Below are 20,920 nucleotides of genomic sequence, written 5' to 3' on the forward strand. Positions count from 1 at the left end.
GGCTTACTTTTAGATATATGTTTGTGTTTGTTTTCATAATCTGAAGTTGATAAAACATGTTACAGATGTGTCCCCAAAATTACTTTACGAAAACTGTTTCATTGTCCTAACATAAAGAATTACCTTCCAAATACTATATCCTTTCTCTGAGTCACAGAATTCAACATATTGAGGCAGGGATATAGACATGTTGTTATGATTTTTAAATATTTATTTATCCATGTTATGAGAATCATAAGCATTATGGCTTCATATTAGAAAAAATGCCTGTGCAATAAAAAGTTTAACACATATTAGGTAAGGTTTATAATGGTTCTACATGATCACACACTAATGTATTGATTTCCTTACACATGAAACATGAATCAAACCTAAACATACGCAAACTTGTTGCCATGAAGGCTAAGTCTGTAGCTGTGGCGTAAAAATTCTAATTTTAAGAGGCTCACAAGCTCTTGTGTTTACTGAGGGGAACCCGAGCGGATACTCCATAGGTGTCTCACATTACAACTGTTTTGACATCGCATATTTTATTTGTTTTCCACACCAACAGAGAGAACCAGCAGTGTTACAGTAATTGAGCCCCAAAAAGAAAGAAACAACCGACCGCTATCAGTACTGATCTGCCTTTATTTAGAAATTTAAATTCCCAAGTAAACAATACACACTTTGATTATTATTAGAAGCCCTAAATAATGTGTGTTATTAAAAACAATAATTTTGTCATTTAAAAATAAGTAGTGAAAAATTTAACGAAAGGCCAGCTAACGGGGAGAAGAAAAGCGTGCTCCGTGATATTTCTACTGATACAAGATGAAGTTTGGAATTTCTAGACATTAAATTTATTCATTCTTGTATAATGACTACTCAAAAGAAATAATAATGAATGAGGTTCAAATACAGTATAGAAATTATAAATGGGGATACAAATTCTTAGCTTAGCTAGTAGCTTTTCCCAGCAAGGGCATTTGAATTCTTTGAGAAGAACTAAGACAATAAAAAATAAACAGTAATGAAGGGAATTTTCTTTACACCAAGGAAGCATCAATTTAAATCACTCTGTTGTCCCATTCATGTTATTTATTTCTCTCTAAAATTCATTTAATATCTTTTGAATATTTGCACCTGTTTTTTATTAAATGATAATTATTCTATTATAATGACGTGTTGCTGAATGTAAGCCCATGGGATTATTATTAGCAGAGCACATCGTTACCATTATGTGAGGGAATACATCCAAAGTGAGAAATTAAACTTTGACAAAAGTCCCTAGATGTGCATGTGGAATTTAGTGTTTAATTATGTACTTGATGTTCATTTCTCAAGTACTCACGATGCAGAAATACACTAACATTCTCTGTTGAATTGTGAGGAGTAAAGTCATGAACACACTTCTACAGGAAAAAAATGAACACCTAAAAAATGCGATCCACATTTTATCTTAAAGTCTACAGGAAGATGGGCAGGTTGTAGTTATTATTAAATAATCACAGGAAATGGGAGGAGTTAGACATTTTGCTTTTCACTTTGGAAATGAAAACTAGATGTCAGACATATTCTCCAAGGAACAAATGAGGTGTCTATGTTTTCTGGTGTGGCTCAACTGAATCTCACAAATGACACAGTAAAGAGCAAGCCTTATACGATATATCTGGGATTAACTGAAAATTCTCTCATGTGCCATGACTGTATTGAGATCTGTATGCGGCTTATGGCAGCAAAAATATCTGGTTTGTTCTAAGCACTGTTCTTTATTTTATTTTTTACTCTTTTCCTTTATTTCTCCTTTTCAGATTGAGATACTAAGTCCTAAAACTTAAGAAATTTTAAGTGTTCATTCTGTTGAAGTAAGAGTATTAAATTCTAATTATCAGTCTTGAAAACTCACTATTTCGACTGCTTCATGTTTGCTTGCTTAGAAAAGCAATGTGTAGTTTCTCCCATCTAAAACCCCATCTTTATCAGTATAGGTATAAGGCTACTTAGCTATCTTTTTTTTCTGATAACTAAAAATATACTTTCCAAATCCCCTGAAGGTGGAATATCCATAGGTAGAGTTTAGTAACTGGATTCTTTCTCCATTCACTCCATAAAATTTAATTCACAATGGATCAAGAACTGTAATATAAGGCTTGAAACTTTGAGTGTACAGAATGAGATGGTGCAAGAACTAAGCATAAGAGGAATGTGGATTTCGGGCTCTGACGCCTATAGCTCAGGAAACAATGACTGACTGACAAATGATCTTTCATGAAATTCAAAATCTACCAAGATACAATTGACATAACAAAGAGATGGCTGGCACAGGCAGGAAAAATATTTGCCACCGTTTCATTATATTTAACTAAGACTTAATACCAGGAATATGTAAAGAACTAAAAGTTTAACAGTAATGCCTAGAAATTTATCATTATAACATCAAATTTCTAGGGACATGAGATTACAGTGTCGTGCGCAGAGAATTCAGATAGTTCAGATAATTCAGCCACAGAATCTGCAAGCAGGCAGTGTTATCAGGGAGAAAGGTCACAGCCCTTCTTCCCTTCCCTTTTCTCCTTACGATGTAGAAACAGTTAGCTATGGGTAGGTAAAACATTATTTTACTAACCCTTCCATATCTCTTGGAAAGTCAAAAGAAACAGTTCTCAGATACAACTTCAAATGTAATAGTTTGAACTATTAACTAAACCACTTACCAAAGAGTACACATGGACTGACCCATGGCTCCAGCTGCATATGGAGCAGAGGACGGCCTTGTAGGGCATCAATGAGCGGAGAGGTCCTCGGTTCTGTGAAGGCTCAATGCCCCAGTGTAGGGGAATGACAGGGCAGGGAGGCAGGAGGGAGAGGGTAGGTGGGGGAGCACCCTCATTAAGCAAGGGAAGAAGGGTGGAACAGGGGATAACATTTGAAATTTAAATAAAGAAAACATCCAATAAAAAATAAAAATGAAAACCAAAAAACATATTTTTATTCTCATTACTCTCTAATGTCTTATTAAATTACATTTTAAAAAAGCACATGAATAATGATTTGACATATCACACCTCATATTTACTCTATTATTTACATTCTCTGGGAATCAAAATCAGCAATATCAAGAGATAGGTAATCTTCAGAGTCCTTGGCATTGCATCCTACAATTCTCTGCAAGTTTGCTTTTGCTGCTGAGTTTATGCAGCTCTTTATTGATATTTAATCCCATTTATATATTGTATTTAAAAGAAGTCTATACTTTGATTTATAGATTTTTCAACTTTTTAGTGAATAAGATGTGAACTCAAAATAACATTGTGTTTATCTTAAAAATTACACAAAATTCATACAATTAGGTTGTGACCCTAGAATTTGCATGATTGAAAATACTCCTACAGCTGATAAACAACTCAAGCAAAGTGGCCAGATATAAAATTAACTCCAAAAAATCAATAACTTTTCTCTACTCAAAGGATATAGAGGCTGAGAAAGAAATTAGGGAAACGACACGCTTCACAATAGTCACAAATAATATACAGTACCTTGGTGTGATTCTAACCAAGCAAGTGAAAGAACTGTATGACAAGAACTTCAAGTCTCTGAAGAAAGAAATTGGAGATCTAAGAAGATGGAAAGATCTTCCAGGCTCATGTATTGGCAGGATTAATATATTAAAAAATGGACACCTTGCTGAAAGCAATCTACAGATCCAATGTAATCCTCATCAAAATTCCAACTCAATTCTTCATAGAGTTAGAAAGAGCAATTTGCAAATTCATTTGAAAAAATGCAAAATACCCAGGATAGTGAAAACTATTCTCAACAATAAAAGAACTTCTGCGGGAATCACCATCCCTAATGTCAAGCCGTATTATAGAGCAATAGTGATAAAAACTATGTGGTATTGGTACAGAGACAGGCAGGTAGATTAACAGAATAGAACTGAAGGCCCAAAATTTAAACCACACCTCTATGGTCACTTGATCTTTGACAAAGGAGCTAAAACCATCCAATGGGGGAAAAAACACCATTATCAAGAAATGGTGCTGGTTCAACTGGAGGTCAGCATGTAGAAGAATGCAAATCAATCCATTTTTATTGGCTTGTACAAAGAACAAGTCCAAATGGATCAAAGACCACATAAAACCAGCTACACTGAAACTAATAGAAGAGAAAGTAGGGAAGAACCTTGAACACATGGTCACTGGGGAAATTTTCCTTAACAGAATATCAATGGCTTACACTTTAAGACCAAGAAGCGAAAAGGAGGGCCTCATAAAACTGCAAAGATTCTGTAAGGCACAGGACACTGTCAATAGGACAAAACAGCAATCATCAGATTGGGAAAAATATCTTTACCAATCCTATATTCAATAGAGGGCTATTTATATATCTAATATATACAAAGAACTCAAAGGTAGATTTCAAATAACCCTTTTAAAAAATGTGGTACTGAGCTAAACAAAACATTCTCAACTGAGGAATATTGAATGGCCAAGAAGCACCTTAAAAAAATGTTCAACATCTTTAGTAATGAGGGAAATGCAAATCAAAACAACCCTGAGATTTCACCTCACATCTGTCAGAATGGCTAAGATCAAAAACTCAGGTGACAAAGGATGTGGAGAAAGAAGAACACTCCTCCATTGTTGGTGGGATTGCAGACTGGTACAACCACTCTGGAAATCAGTCTAGAGGTTCCTCAGAAAATTGGACATAGAACTACCTGAGGACCCAGCTATACCACTTCTGGGCATGCACCCTAAAGATGCTCCAACATACAACAAGGACACATGGTCCACTGTGTTCATAGCAGCCTTATTTATAATCGCCAGAAGCTGGAAAGAACCTAGATGTCCTTCAACAGAGGAATGGATATAGAAAATGTGATACACTTACACAGTGGAGTATTACTCAGATATTTAAAACAATGATTTCATGACATTCTTAGGCAAATGGATGGAACTAGAAAATATCCTCCTGATTGAGGTAACCCAGTCAGAATAGAACACACAGGATATGCCCTCACTGATAAGTGGGTATTAGCCCAAAAGCTAGAATACCCAAGATACACTTCAAAGACCACATGATGCTCAAAAAGAAGGACAAACAAAATGTGGATGCTTCAGTTCTTCTTAGAAGGAGGAACAAAAATACTCACAGGAGGGAATATGAAAACAATGTGTGGAGCAAAGACTGAAGGAAAGGCCATCCAGAGGCTGCCCTGCCTGGGGATCCATCCCATATACAGCTGCAAACCCAGACAATATTGTGGATACCAAGAAGTGCATGCTGTTTAGAGCTTGATATAGCTGTCTCCTGAGATGCTCTGCCAGAGCCTGACAAATACAGAGGCGAATGCTTGCAGCCAACTAGTGAACTGAGAACGTAGTCCGCAATGGGGGAGTTAGGGAAAGGATGGATGTAGCTGAAGGGGTTTGTAACCCCATGAGAAGAGCAACAATACCAACCAACCAGAACCCCTAAGCTTCTAGGAACTAAACCAGCATCCCAAGAGAACACGTGGATGACCTGTGCTCCATCCGCATATGTAGCAGAGAATAGTCTTGTGGGACATCCATGGGAGGAGAGTAGAAGTGGGGGTTAGAGGGATAGCAGGTTTCTGGAGGGGAAACTGGGAAATGGGATAACATTTAAAATGTAAATAAAAAATCCAATCAAAAAAAATAAAAGAGCAAAAAAATCCTGGAAAAATAATTTCAAAGTGTCATATGACTTTTATCAATAGTGACTCCCCAAGATATCATTCCTCTTAAAAGATGAATTAATTCCAGTGATTATTAAATCTAGAATATGGTGTGGAGAGAGGACTAGGTGTATACAGTAAGGGCATTGCAGATATGAGGTCATTAGTTGAGTGCATATACAGCCAGAAGCATTTGCACACATCTGCCATTCCAGTGCTACTGTGACAATGTGGGAAGTAGGGACAGGAGAACCCTAGAGGCTGAAAAATCAGCAAACAGCCAATAAGTTACATTATAGAAAATAAGGCATGAGGCTAGCTCTGACCCCTGAGGTTGTCCTCTAACTTACAATGCACATGTAGGGCACAGGCATAGGTGGACGCATGCGCGTGCGTGCACACACACACACACACACACACACAGGGGTAGGGAGGATGAAGGGAGGGAGAGGGAGACAGGAGAGACAGGAGAGGCAGGTAGAGCAGAGACACAATGACACAGAGATGGAAACAGAGAGAAAGAAAGACTCTAAATAAACGGGTAGAAGAGTTCATCTTTAAACACTTCTATAATCTTATAAAGCATATATATAATCTTACGCTTTTAGCAAGCAAAATCTACTACACTAGTGACAGAAGACAGGAATAAGAACTTACATTTTATTTTAAATACAGGATAAGGAATGAGTAGGCGAGTCCTCTTAGATATTTTAAAATGGGTCTATTCTGTCAAAACAGACTAAGATATGAATTTAGTGTCATGGTATCCATTTAAAAACTAAACCAGTGGCAAAGTTATTTCTATGACTAGTATATTAGTTAAACTGATTAAAAGTAAGATTTTACTGTCCCTTTAACGGGACAAAACATGATTTTCAGTGACTACAAATTAGAGTAAGCTCAGATGTGTCTCTATTCAGGCGCGCTACCTTTGCTTCATTTCACTGCATCTAAAATATTCACAAAGAAAGGAAAGGAAAAAATAAGGGTTATATTAGATTTACATTTCACACCTTCTCAAGGAACACAATATAACTCACCCCAAGTTGAATTATTATTAATTTTTTTTTATTTTATAGTGCTACATGAAGTAAATACACTGTTTAGGAATCAATTCCTTTTAAAATTTTACTATGTAATTTTAGTTCCCAATACATAATCAGACCAATACAATCACAAGAAACACTTTATACACAGCCCTCATCTCCCTTGAGCCTTTTGACTTCCCAGCTAAAGTATGAAAAATGAACTACCTCTTGCCAACATAAAAAAAAATAGAAATTTCACTGCTGACCATGTTAACGGTCCTATGCAAATCATTCTACGTATCCCCACCTCCCCTGTTTGAAATCCATGGCAGTTACAAATTACACTGCTTCAGGGAAGTGGCCTTAGTAGGTTCTGTTCTGAATGCCATCACCTCACCAACTCCAGACACTTGCATGTATTCACAGTACCAGGAGTGAATTACCTGCTATTGAATGGGCCTTAATCACAGTGTGTGGTTACCTCTACATGACCTCCTCATTCTCAGACCTTTAGTAGGATGATAGTAAAAGGAAAATTAGAAGCTTTGATATTAGGACTCATGTTTCAGTTTTGTGAATTATTGTTTATCTTGTAGGTATTATTTAATGATTTAAACCTGTAATTTATAGAGGTCTCATAATGATGAAGCATGGTAATATTTGTAAACTATTTCTAATGATTAAATGCTGATAAATTATTGATGTAATTATTGATACAATTCTCAATAAAGTCCACATCTTAGGCTCTATTCTGTCATCCTGACTCTTCAGTTTATAGATTTATTACAATAACTTTATAAATAAGGTTAAAATCAGTTAACTATTAGAATGTTCTCAAATATTTTCATAATTTACATAGTTAAAATTGTTTTAAATAAACTACATTAGAAAAAAATGATTGAAAACGAAAGTATTTTGTTTATAAGAATAATAAAAAGATGCATCCTTTTTTAATTAAAATATCATTAGATTATCATCAGGTATACATTTTTATCTAAAATATTTATAATAAACATAAAACTATGATGTTAAGAGAATGAGGTAAGTTTCAAAACTAAAATATATTCTTTCTTTTGTCAACAGTCACTATAATGTTCTGTGACTGATATTTTAAAATCAAGCTCAAGTTTCAATTCTTTGCTTGCAGAGTAGATTAAAAATCAAAACTGTTGATTTGAGAATCAACATTTTTACTCAATAAAAACCTTTATATTGACATTGCAAAGACAAATTAAGCAGAGCAAATAGGTGTGTTTTTAGAAGGCAATAAAGTTCATTTATTTTTCACTTACCTTTTCAATAAACATGCAAAATTATACTTATGGTTATTATAATAACACAAGTCAAACAAAATGACTGAACTTACAAGAAAATTAAAGAATTTGTAATACAAAGAAAGGAAGCATTTCAGAGCTGGTGTAACACATTCATCGGTGCTTTTACTTGTAGCATGCTGAAGAGAAGACAGATGCTCTTTTTTGCTATAATAAGACCCTCAATATTCACATCTAATTGATGTAAATTATAAGAGTATATTTTGAAGGAGAGTCTTAAAGTGAGAATTATTTTCTCTATTTGAACTGTCTGTTCATTTATTATAGATTAAATAAATCAGTTATTATTGCATTAGAAAAATAATAGCTAAAGTTTCTTGGTTTATAACATTTATAACTTGGAAAACATTAAGCTTATAGATTTTCATATCTGATCAAGAGGCCTCCTCTCTTATCGTGTTTAAAATTAAGTAAATAGGATATGAATAAAGGGAGCTCTCAATAGACACTAGGAGAGCGAGCGTAGAGATGCACAATATCCTAGCTTCACTTCTTTTGTAATGATAAAATACCCCAACAAAAGCATCTAGACAAAGAAAAGGTTTATAGGACTCTAAGTTATAGTGCATCATTTCAGGGAGGGACAGGGAGAAAATCAGGCATCTACTCATCATTAACCAAAAACAAAAGAGAATATATAAATCCTTGCTTGCTTGTTCCCAGATAGTTTTCTCTTCCCTTACACTGATCAGAGCCTCTTCCCTTGGCCGTAATACCACAGGAGTCTGGGCATTCTTACATCAAGAAAAATAAAGACAATCCCTCCCTGAGAAGCCCTGGCACGGAATCTGCTTTAAATACACTCTCATTAAAAGCCCTCCCTTCAAGTTGGGAGATCATTGGTTGACCATTCCCTTGGCCTCTGCTCCCTCCCCAGGGCCTGGATTTCTTGTAGACAGGATACATTATGGGTTGAAAGTTTTGTGGGTGTGTTGGCATCTCTATTGCTCCACTGGGGTTCCTGTCTAATTATAGGAGGTGGCCTCTTCGAGTTCTATATCTCCAATGTAGTTAGTCACAGCTAAAGTCATCCCCATGGATTCTTAGGTGCCTTCTTTATCCCAGATATCTGTCTTATCCTAGAGATGACCCCCCAACTTCCTCACCACTGTCCCTTGAAGATTTCCATTCATCTTCATGGCCATCTAGCCATATTCCCTATCTTTTCCTACACCTGACAAACCTGAATCCCTTATTCCCCTCCCCATCCCACTTCTCTCCTAGTTCCCTCCCTCCATCTGCCTCTTATGATTATTTCATTTCCCCTTCTAAGTGATATTCAAGCTTCTTCCCTTGTGCTTCCTTCTTGGTTAACTTCTTTGGGGTCTGTGGGTTATAATATGATACGGCTACTTTATGGCAAATGCATGTCCTTTTGGAACTGGGTTACCTCACTCGGGATGACATTCTCAAGTTCCATCTATTGGCCTGCAAAATTCTTTATGACTTGGTCTTTAATAGATGACTCATGGAAAAGCACCAATCCCTAACACTACTAATGGTACTCTGATATGCTTGCAAACAGGAGCCTCTGAGAGACTCAACCCAGCAGCTGATTCAGACAGACACAGACACCCGCAGCCAAACAGTAGATGAAGCTTAGAGACACTTAGGGAGGAAGAGTAGGACAGCTAAGGTCAACCTCGTTGATTTCAGGGTGTCTCCATTATTCCCAGGTCTCTCTTTTATCTTAGAGACAAGACAGGCCCCATAGGGGATAGGAACTCCACAGGAAAACCAACAAAGTCAACTCACCTGGACTCTTGGGGCTCTCAGAACATGAGCTACCAACCAAAAAACATACACTAGCTAGACCTAGGCCTCACCACTCATATGTAGGAGATGTGCACCGTGGCCTTCATATGGTTTCTGAACAGCTAGAGCAGGGGCTATCCCAAAAGCTGTTACCTGTATGTGAGATATGTTCTACCAGCTGGACTTCCTTGTCTGGTCTCAGTGGGAGAGGACGTATCTAGCCTCACAGAGACTTAAAGTGCCAGGGGAGGAAGGATACCCACGGTGACCCCATCCACTCATCCACTCAGGGAAGGGCAGATGGGGGGATGATTGTGGGAGTGTGTGACAGGGACTGGGCCAGTGAGCAGGATGCAAAGTGAGTAAGTAAAAAAAAAAAGATAGGTTCTCCCCTCACTGATTCTAGAACAGGTAGAAATAGACAATTATGGATGTAACTAGAAAAATCATCCTGAGTGAGATAACCCAGTCACAAAAGAACTCACATGTTTTATGCCTACTGATAAATGGATATTAGGCAAAAAGCTAATATCCACAATACAAGTCTACAAGTCATGGACCATATGAAGCTCAAAAAGAAGGAAGACCAAACTGTGCATGCTTTAGTCCTACTCAGAAGAGGGAACAAAATAATGTTTGGATGTAAATGGAGGAAGAAATTTGGGAGGGAGAGAGAACGGGGAGGAAGAAAAGGGGGGCGAGACCAGTTGTGGTAGTAGATGGGGAGATGTACAGAGGTTCAGCAAACTGAGTGGAGGTGTGTTGCAGTGGGGGATTGGAAACTGGGGATAACCACCAGAAAGTCTGAGATGCCAGGAAAGCAAAAGGTGCCCAGGTCCCAACAGGAATGACATTAGCTGAAATACCCAACAAAGGGGAGAGAGAACCTGTAGAGACCATATCCAGTGGAAAGGCATGGCCCCCGGTTGGGGCATGGGGCTAGCCACTCATCTCAAAAATTTTAACCCACTATTGCTCCTGTCTAAAGAAATGCATGGACAAAGAGTAGAGCAGAGACTGAAGGAAAGACCATCCAGAGACTGCCCCACCTGGGGATCCATCCCATATGCAGATACCAAACCCAGACACTAATGCTGATGCCAAAAAGTGCTTGCTGACAGGAGCCTGATATGGATGTCCCCTGGGAGGCTCTGCCAGATCCTGACCAGTACAGATGCAGATGCTTGCAGCCAACTGTTGGACTGAGCACAGAGACCCCAATGGAGGAATTAGGGGAAGGACTGAAGAAGCTGAAGAGATTTGTAACCCCATAGGAAGAACAATATCAACGAACTAGACCCCCCCACCTTGCTCCCAAGAACTCCCAAGGACTAAACTACCAACCAAAGAGTGGAGGGATTCATGGCTCCAGCTGCATATGTAGCAGAGGATGGCCTTATCTGGCATCAATGGAAGGGGAGGTCCTTGGTTCTACAAAGGTTCAATGCCCCAGTCTTTGGGAATACTAGGGCACTAAGGCAGGAGTGGATGGGTGGGTTGGTGAGCACCCTCATAGAAGCAGGGGAGAAGGGGATGAGATAGGGATTTTTTGGAGGGGATACCTGGAAGGGGATAATATTTGAAATGTAAATAAATAAAATTTTAAAAAATCCCTAAACAGCAGCAGACTAGGCAATGTCTATACAAAAATAACTCAAGGGTTTTCAAGGTTGTTCTCTTTCATAGACAAGTTATAGTCTTGAAGCACTTTTTCCTTTCACTGAAGTAACATAAGAAACAAGATGTTCACCCAGATGGCTAAAAGGGTAAAGGCACTTGTTACCAACCCTGGTGACGTGAGCTGAATACCTTAACCTCGGGTCACATAGAAGAGTGAACTGACTCCTATAGGTGGTCACTGACCTCCACACATGACCATGACAAGTGAATGCCTCCCCATCTAAATGTGATAAAAAGTGAAATAAACATTAGGACCAACTTTAGACTGGATACTTATGTTGTAAAAATTTAAGATCAAAAGAAAATCTACACATAAAGTTTCTCATTTCACCGCTATCACAATTGTCAATGTAGAGCATACTTAGAACCATGTAGAATCCTTAAAGTGTGAACTACAGATTGTAGGTGAAATAAAAAACTGTATTTGGTATTTTATAGCTTGGTGAAGTAACCTTACAGTTTTGATTTTTAAAAACATACTGGTTCTATTTGGTACTCATCAAAAGCATAATAATAATGAGAAGAAAAATAAGAATAAGAATAATAGAAACAACAAAAAATCATCATCAGAGACTTCACTTATGACTAACAAAAATGAATGGACAAAGTCCACAAGTTTAGAAAAGAGCAGAAAGTGGTATATAGGAGGGTCTGAAGTAAGGAAAGGAAAGGGGACAGGAAGTAATTATTTTACAATCACAAATAATAAAAGCAATTATTTAAACATTTTATAACTTAATAACTTCATTATACAAGAGTTTTTTTCTCAATATATGTATTTTCATTACACGTGTGCCCACCACATGAAGCAGAAGACTACACTGAATCCTCAAGAATTAGTATGAGTATATGTAGACCATCATGTTGGTGCTGGGAATGGATGCATTCAGGTCCTCTGTGGGGGAAAAGAAACAATCCATGCTTTTAACCCCTCAGCCACCTCTCCAACACACACACACACACACACACACACACACACACACGCACGCACGCACGCACGCACGCACGCACGCACGCACAAACTTAATTACACCTTTTATAAATATTTGACAGCTTAGAGTTAGCACTGTGCTTATGGAAGCTAAGCCACTGAGACGTAGGAAGTAGAATAACTTGCCTCAGAAAAGGACTTGACAGAAGACAGACCCAGAGCCATTCTCTCTTCATCCCAGTTATCTTGTTTGTCAACCCTTGCTTATTACCGTGGCTTAAATAAAGCATGTTAATCCTATATATGACTAACTTAACTAAAGTTACATAAATTATAATTAATTTCCTCAGTTGTACTAGCCTTAATTTCAGTTGTTACATATGGCAACTGGCTACTTTGTTGTACAGGGCAATGTAAATATATCTTCTTCACAGAAAATTCTATGGAGGAGAATACAGCCTATGAAACTGAAGGCTCCTTGTACTGCAGACATGCTTGACTGCAGAAATCATATTAATCATAATTTGTAAAAGCACTTCCCTTATGCTTACACACTACAGCCGAAGGGTAAATATTTGCCAGAAACAAAATATTTACCAAGAGTAGACAGGTATATAGAGATAGCTTAGAGTATCTCATATTTAGCACAATGTTTTGAATATACAAGTAGAACAAATCAAATTAATGAATATTTGAATTGACCTAACTTTTGAACAGAATCTTGAACCTTTTCCAGTAATTTGGAATCAATTATAAATGCTTACCAATAATGGTTCACAAGCTAATAATATTTATGTAAAATTACCTACAGTTCAGTTGAAGGGACACTAGAATGAGTTCATGGAGTTCCTACGTTTAAATTAAGTCCGTATCTGCAATACTGACATCCTGTGCATCTGCTTGTATTTTACTGCCAACTTATCATGAATAAATTCAAACATTACACAAACATCTTAGCAATAATTCTCCCTAAACTACAGCCTTTAAGACTTGACAATTATTCCATTTTTATTTTCAAGCGATTTGGCATTTCATTAATTGTGATCTTGGAGAAACTGTCCTAAGTAATTCTTGGAAATAATAGAACACACAGAAACAGATTTGGAGATTGCAGAACGTGGTACACCCTGTTCAGTTATAGGACTGTAGGGAGGATTTCCACAGATATAACCCAACTGTAAGACAAATGTTCGTCAGGTCAGAATCATGGGGCAGCACGTTAAATATATGCAAAAGACACAATGGGGATGCTTTGTATTAAAAAAAACCCAGTAAGAGTATATATAATACATGTGTTCAGGAAAGTGGAAGAGGTCCCTTTTCTAAATTCTGGTAGCTCAGAGAAAGATTTGGGATCTAGTGTGGCCTGGCCTGGCTTCTGTAATTAAACATGAGGCATAGCTGTGATAATATTCTTCCTTTATTCTTTCCAGATATATAGACGGGTTATTTCTAAATAGTATTTGTAAACTTTGGCTGGAGGCCCTCACCCCAGCACTGCTATTCTTTCCTTGGTGTCTGGAAGCCATGGTAAATTTACTACTTCTTCACAGTTCATTTCTTCAAAAGGTACAAAATGCTATTATTCTGAGGTGATGGAGGAGGTGTGAGCATTCTGATAGAAACACCAATTTCTTTGTTTTGGAATCTCTTAATGAGAAGGAGCCAACCCTTCTACTGCTTCTAGGATCCTGAGGACGAACACTCCCCCTGGAGAAATACCCTAAACAAACAAGCTTGCTCACTAATGAGTTTAAGCAAAGGTCTACCTTACACTTTCTCTTTCTTGTAAATTTTATATCTTCTTTTATGAAAAAAGCATGCAGATATTGTTTTACCTTTGAGGCAAGCAATAAAAGCCAACCTTAAAAACATTTACGTAGTGTATAGTTGTGAGAGGCCATCATAACAATTAAATGTCCCAAAGATCTGAAAGATACTTCAGACCTTTAATAAGGTTAACTTCAAATGGTGCATTTTCTTCAGGATCCCTAAATATGTCAGAGCTTAAGAGAACTCTGATTTATACTTAATTTACTTACTTTTATTTACGGATTTTATACCTACATGTAAGTCTGTGTACCATGTTCATGCAAAGTCCACAGAGGCCAGAAAAAGATATCAGATCCCCTGTATCTGCAATTGTAGAGTGTTTTGGTCTGTCAGAGGGCTACTTGGGACCAAATTCAGGTACTTTGAAAGAATAATAAATGGGTTTAACCACTGTGCCATCTCTGATGCCCAACACTCAAGCAAACTAGTAGGCATTATTAAAAATAAATATTGACCAAAAGAAGTTATGAGTTTATTCCCTGGAAGCTGTATGGTAGCTTAACCCCCTCCCAAGGCTCATTTCATTATGATCACTACATTTCCTAATTCATGGTAGAACTGAGAAGAAGTTTTCCTTTCCCCCATTCCATTCCTTACATTTAGTCACCGGTTATCTAAACCTTTGGGAGTGAGGGAAGCAGGGGTGACAAAAATGACAGTTACCATTCCCTGATTCCATAATTAACTTCCAGTCCTTTAAATATATTACTATTTTCTCTCCAATATAAATAGAACATTATGCTTTTCCTTCCAGTCAATTCACACTGTCTGGCATGACAAGCAAACAGTATTTTATAAGAGCATTGATTGAAGTATCGTTTCTACAAATTACAGACTCTTCACAAGAAGCTGCCACTCTCTTGACTGATTCTCGGCTTCACAGGGTGTTCGCTACAAATTTGACTTGATATAATCATTTCCAAGCAGTCTATCCTTTAGCTGAGAGAATCGTTGTAGTATTCTTCCCCCAAAATATCAGAATAGTCTGCGTAGGTGTTCTAGTGTAAATGTGAGCTGTGCCTTTGACAGCATTCTATTCAGTCATGGTTCCCGAAGTGGCCAGGTTGACCCCACTTACACAGCACTGTGCCCTTTCGCAGAGCAGTTGAAGGATGCTCGGCAACTCTAGTGTCAGAAAAAGAACAAGAATGAGTATGTCTCTTGTCTAGGTCAAGACAAATGTCAGGGCTTATGAAGGGCAAATGTGGTGATGGGATTTAAAAGGAAGGGCTGGGGCAATATGCCTGTGTCTGAGGAACAGATAGGATGCTCATGCTCTGAGATAAAGAAGGGAGTGCCTGCAGAGAGAACAGAGGAAGCGAAGCCTAGACTTATCCCTGACTTAGACATAATACAGTTCCAAAGGAGTGTCAGAAGAGACTGTGAACAAGGAAATAGCTTTCTGCCTAAACGAGTCACAGTTAGCTTCCAAGGATTGAATCCTTCTGAATACGAAGGAATAGGCAGAGGAGTTCTGGCAACGTTCTGATACAAAGGGAATCAAAAACAGAAATAGTATCAGGGAACTCAGAAAACTATGGCTTTCTATCATCTGTGTGAAAGGTGCTGTTGTTGACAGTTCTCTGCTTTCTTCCTTTAATGCCGGCAAGGAGACAGAGGCATAACATATTCTTCACGATTCTCATGATCAAGACTCGGTTTCTGAGATTGTCAGGCTGTGTGGAACAGATAAGCATTAACCAGAGAATTCCAATTTCACATCCTTGCTCTTTGACATTCCTTGAGTAAGCACAGGTAGTCTCCTTGTTTTGATACCGCTGACTTATGTGAGCACTACTGAATAATGTAGGAGGTCTGAGGATTTTAAATACTAGGAGATAGATACTGTGTTCTTTTAGTGTGCCATTTTAATTAGTGTCCTGGGTTCATTTCAAACATTGGGTAATTATCAATGGTAAAACAACTCTTGGATTATATTTTACATCACTGAGGTATAAAATTCTGTGTAAACTCCACTATGCAGTTCAGTTGTATACTACTAGAATCAATAAAATATAATGCATCCGCTATATTATTGTCAAGCATTTCCAAAATTACCAGCACATATTTATTTTACATAATATTTTATTTCTTTACATCTCAAGTAATGTTCTAATTAAGACAACCCAGTAGAAAGCTGCACAAATAATAATTTTATTTATAAAATAGCGACTCTAGGAAAAAACTTGAGGGTATTGATTTGAAATATAAATTATTGCCATATATGATCTGCAATTTAAAATACTCAAAAAGAGATATTGTCATGATTTAATTAAAATATTTAAAAAGTAATATCAAATAAGATAAGCATATTGATACGTGTATTGACATTGTGCATAGCTTATTATATACAGCAATTATAAAGAGAATTTCATACAGAAAATGCATGCAAATTTAGGTATTATTCAATAATTCCTGCCTATATAAATTGTAATATATATGGGAAATCAAATTATCCATTATAACATGGATTAAATTTATAATTATAAATTGATATAATTATCATGTGTCATAGAGTCAATCTTTCTGTTTACATAAGTTAATTTACTAACTATACATGCAGAGGATTATAAACTACAATTCGACATGACAATGTTACAACTTAACATGAATCTTGAGTACACATAGTTGGTGAAGAAAGAGCTGGTGGGACATCAGGTCTGGGAATGACTAATAAGGGCAACAGCTATGTCCAAATGGCCTTTGTACAAACGTTCTATCCTCCTGGGTTAAAGCCTATACTCCCTTAAGTAGAAGTGACATTTCCAAAGACTTTTAGCGAGGTTGACCCATTCATGATGATGTACCCTGGTCAAAATGTACTTTTTTTCTAGAAGGGAAAGAATGTGCAATGTTAACAGGGCGCCCGGACAGGGATTTGCATGGTTTGTTCTTTGCCTCTCCTCCATTCTAGTTCTCCTAATAATAATCAACCACAGAGACATGAATGGCAGCAGTTAAACACATTTTTATGTTTAACCATGGTGGGGGGAACATTTTAGGTATATTTCACGCTTTTGACAAAAGCAAAAGGACCACTGGTTTTGTTTTCTTTCTTGATGCTGTGTTAAAATACCATTATGAAAGCAGCTCTGGTAAAGGGGTTTATCTGAGCTGAAAACTGCAAGGTATAAACCAGCATAGTAGTAAAATCACAGTAGCAGGAGCTTGAGAAAACTGGCCAGAGTGCCTTCAAGGTCTAATCACTAATATTTCATTGATGGTCTTCCCATATCCAAATGTCTACTTTGCACAATAATAAGAGAACTTGCTGGAAGAAAATGTGATGTTATCCATGCATTTTTCTAATGTCAACATAGCAAAAACTGTTTGATAGAAATAATACTATAAACACACACAAAGTCATTTAAATCTTATGTGTGTATATGTTTCTTTGTATATATACACATACTCATATGAGAATAGTTCATGGAGGTGAAGAAGCCAATCTCATGAGTCCCAATTGAATCTTGAAACCGTCTTCCATAGTTTTGGAGCTATCCAATTCAGCTAGACTAGCCAGTGAAGATCAAAAATCTATATGTCTATCTATCTCCCTAGCATTTAGATGAAAAGCATATATTACCAATCACTGAATTTTACATGGATTCTAGAGAGTCATATCAGATCCTCTTATAGCGAGCACTTTACAGACTAAGACATCTTTCCAATGCCAAGGCTATAAATCTCCAAAATTGTTTGTTATGCCATGAAACTACTTCTTTCTCCCCAAACCACTATATGTTACAAGTGCTTAAATAGGAAATTATGATTAATAAAATTCAGATTGTGGTAAGAAGATATAGAATTGAAACCATGGGTTGACAGATTAGGGGGCAGGTTAAAGGAAGTTTGGGGATAAGAACAGGAGGAACCAGATTGGGGAAAGACAGAGGGAGAGAGTACTGGGAAAGACAAGACAAGTGGAATGGGATGGGGCATCACTGGAACAACCTAAGGCAACGGAAAATTCCAGTAATGTATTAAACTGACATAGCAATGGAAGATATGAAGCCTGAACTGGCCATCTTCTGTAACCAATGGAGGGACTGGGACACCAACCCAGTCACAAAACATTCAATATAAAATTTATCCTGCTTACAAAATGTGGAGGAGTAATTATGGAGGAGAAAGAGAGAGAATGGCCAACCAATGACAGGACAAGCTTGAGATCCTTGCTATGAGAAGGAGCCAACCCATGGTATGTTTATGATATCTTATTATATGTGCAGACAGAAGTCTAGCATAACCATTTCCAGGGAGGCTTCACCCAGAAACTGATATAAAGATACAGAGATCTACTGCAAAACATTAGGCAGAGCTTGGGGAATCCTGTGGAAGAGAAGGAAGACTGAAGGTACTAGAAGAGTCAAGAACACCACAAGGAGACTGAGGGAATCAAATAATCTGGGCCCATAGAGGCCCATGGAGATTGAACAACCAACCAGAGACTATGGATGTGACTGACTGAGGCCCTCTAAACATATAAACCAGTTGTGTAGGTTGGTCTTCATGTAAGACTCCTAACTGTAGGAGCAAGTACTATCTCTGACTGTTCCCTGCCTTTGGGACCCTTTCCCCCTACTGAACTACCTTTTCCTTGTCCCAATAGGACATGATGTGCCTATTTCTACTGCAACATGATATGCTGTAGCTAGTTGATATCCATAGAAGGCCTCCTTTTTTCTAAATAGAGAGGGAGGTGACATGAATGGGATAGAGGAGGAAGGTAAGTGGTGGAGGAATGGCTAGGAAGAGAGGAGGGACAGAAAACTATTGTCAGGAGGTAAAGTAAATAAATACATTCATTAATTAAAGAAAAGGAAAATTCTCTATGAACTTTCACAATCATTGCAAATGATTGTTATATAATAAGTTGTTATTAGAAAAATGAAACAATATTTATCACAGTATACTTTTCATTCTAAAACTATTATTCTTTTTTAATTTTATACACATGTTCTCCTATAGCCCAGGCTGGCTACTAACTTAACTTGCTGTATACTTCAGAATAAACTTGAATTTCTAACACTTTTTTCCTAGCTAGTCTCCTGGGTGTTGCCTGAAGGGACTATGTCAACATATCTACCTTTATTGAAGAATTGGAGCCAACACCAGAGTTTCCTACACATAAAATGGGTATTCTATGATCTGGATACATGTCCAGCCCTCTTGGATATTTAATCCACTTTTGAATGCAGGCGCTCACTGTGTTTTTATACTCAGAAGCCAACTGAGAGTATAATTGCTAGTGTGCAATGAAAAGAATATTGTTTCTGTCTAACTCCTTCTTTTTCTCCCATAATATGATAGATGAATGAAAATTTTCTTCGTCAGAGAAATGTGCAAAGGTTAACTAGACATTGTGCTATTGCACTTTGGAAACTACACTTTGATTCATCTGGACAGTGGATTCAAAGCCTCCATAATTAGAGTCATGTGTAGGTCTATAAATGCATGTTGGTAACCACATCTCCTTAAGTGCCATTCAGAGCATTTAGATGCAGTCCATGATTTGCAGTTAAACATTCAATACACTATTCTAAAGTCAAATATACCATGGTAGGCTAGCACACTTAGGTTTTTAAATAACCATATGTATTCTTATTAGAATATAATTAGGACAAAACTCATAGTCCTTTATATAATATAATTTTAAAAGTTATCAATTATTTTGTAGAGCAATATAAAACAAAATAAAACAAATACATTTCCTAAGCGTACAACCGATCTTAACTAGATGGAATTGCTATTTACAACATTAACTTCTTTTTTTTAGCCAGATCACCTAAAAAGTTTAGCTTTCCAAAATAGAACAAACTTTCCCCATATGCTTTTTATATACATAATTAGACATCAGACATTATCACACATAAATGCAACTGTTTTCTGCATAGGTCGGAACTCTCAAAATTGTAGTCATCATTATCAAACTTTGACTGCACAAATATTTTGACATTAATGTCACTATCCTATTAAGTTAAATATTTATGGGAAAAGTGTCCACAATGCCCAGAATGTGATATATTTTATCACATAGTTCTTTAAGTCATACATTAGAGCATGTAATACTTAAGAGTAATAGTAACTTTTCAATAAACACAGATATTCTAAGGAACTAATGCTTAACATTAATAAATTAACCATTTCTGAAAATATCCAGAAATAGTATAGCACTATTCACATAAGCTATTACTTCTGAATGATAATGTTTTATATCAGTATAACAAAAATAATCAGTTGCATGAATCATAATTAGTACTGCAATGAATTCAGTGGCTAAAACATGCTTAAGTGTGACATAATTTTATTTAAAACCTTTGGTTATTATTGTAGAAGTACTGATCTTAAATGTGAAAATGAATATGAAGAAAATTTTAATTTTTTTATGCAGAGAAAAATAATTTAACAAGCTTATTGTATAGGGGAAGAGGAGCGAAGCTCAGAGAGTCAGGATAATTAATGGAAATATGTAACCTTTGAGTGTAGGAGGTGGAGAAACCCTCTAGAAATTACCAGAAATCTGGGAGGTAGAGACTCAATGGAGTTATATTAGGCAAAATGCCCAACAGTGGGGAGAGGGAACCTGAAGAGTCCACCTTCATTTGGAGGGATGGGGTTACCAAACCATTGTTCAAATTTCTAACCCAGAGTTCTTCCTGTGTAAAAGAACTGC

General features: G+C 37.0%; 1 protein-coding gene across 6 annotated transcripts in view; it reads right to left on the reverse strand.

Moving 5' to 3' along the window:
* Nucleotides 1-20,920, reverse strand: part of Erbb4 (erb-b2 receptor tyrosine kinase 4) — a 1,069,446-nt gene that overhangs the window by 489,634 nt on the left and 558,892 nt on the right.

This window comes from Rattus norvegicus, chromosome 9, assembly GCF_021556685.1.
Source record: "Rattus norvegicus strain SHRSP/BbbUtx chromosome 9, alternate assembly SHRSP_T2T, whole genome shotgun sequence".
NCBI lineage: Eukaryota > Metazoa > Chordata > Mammalia > Rodentia > Muridae > Rattus > Rattus norvegicus.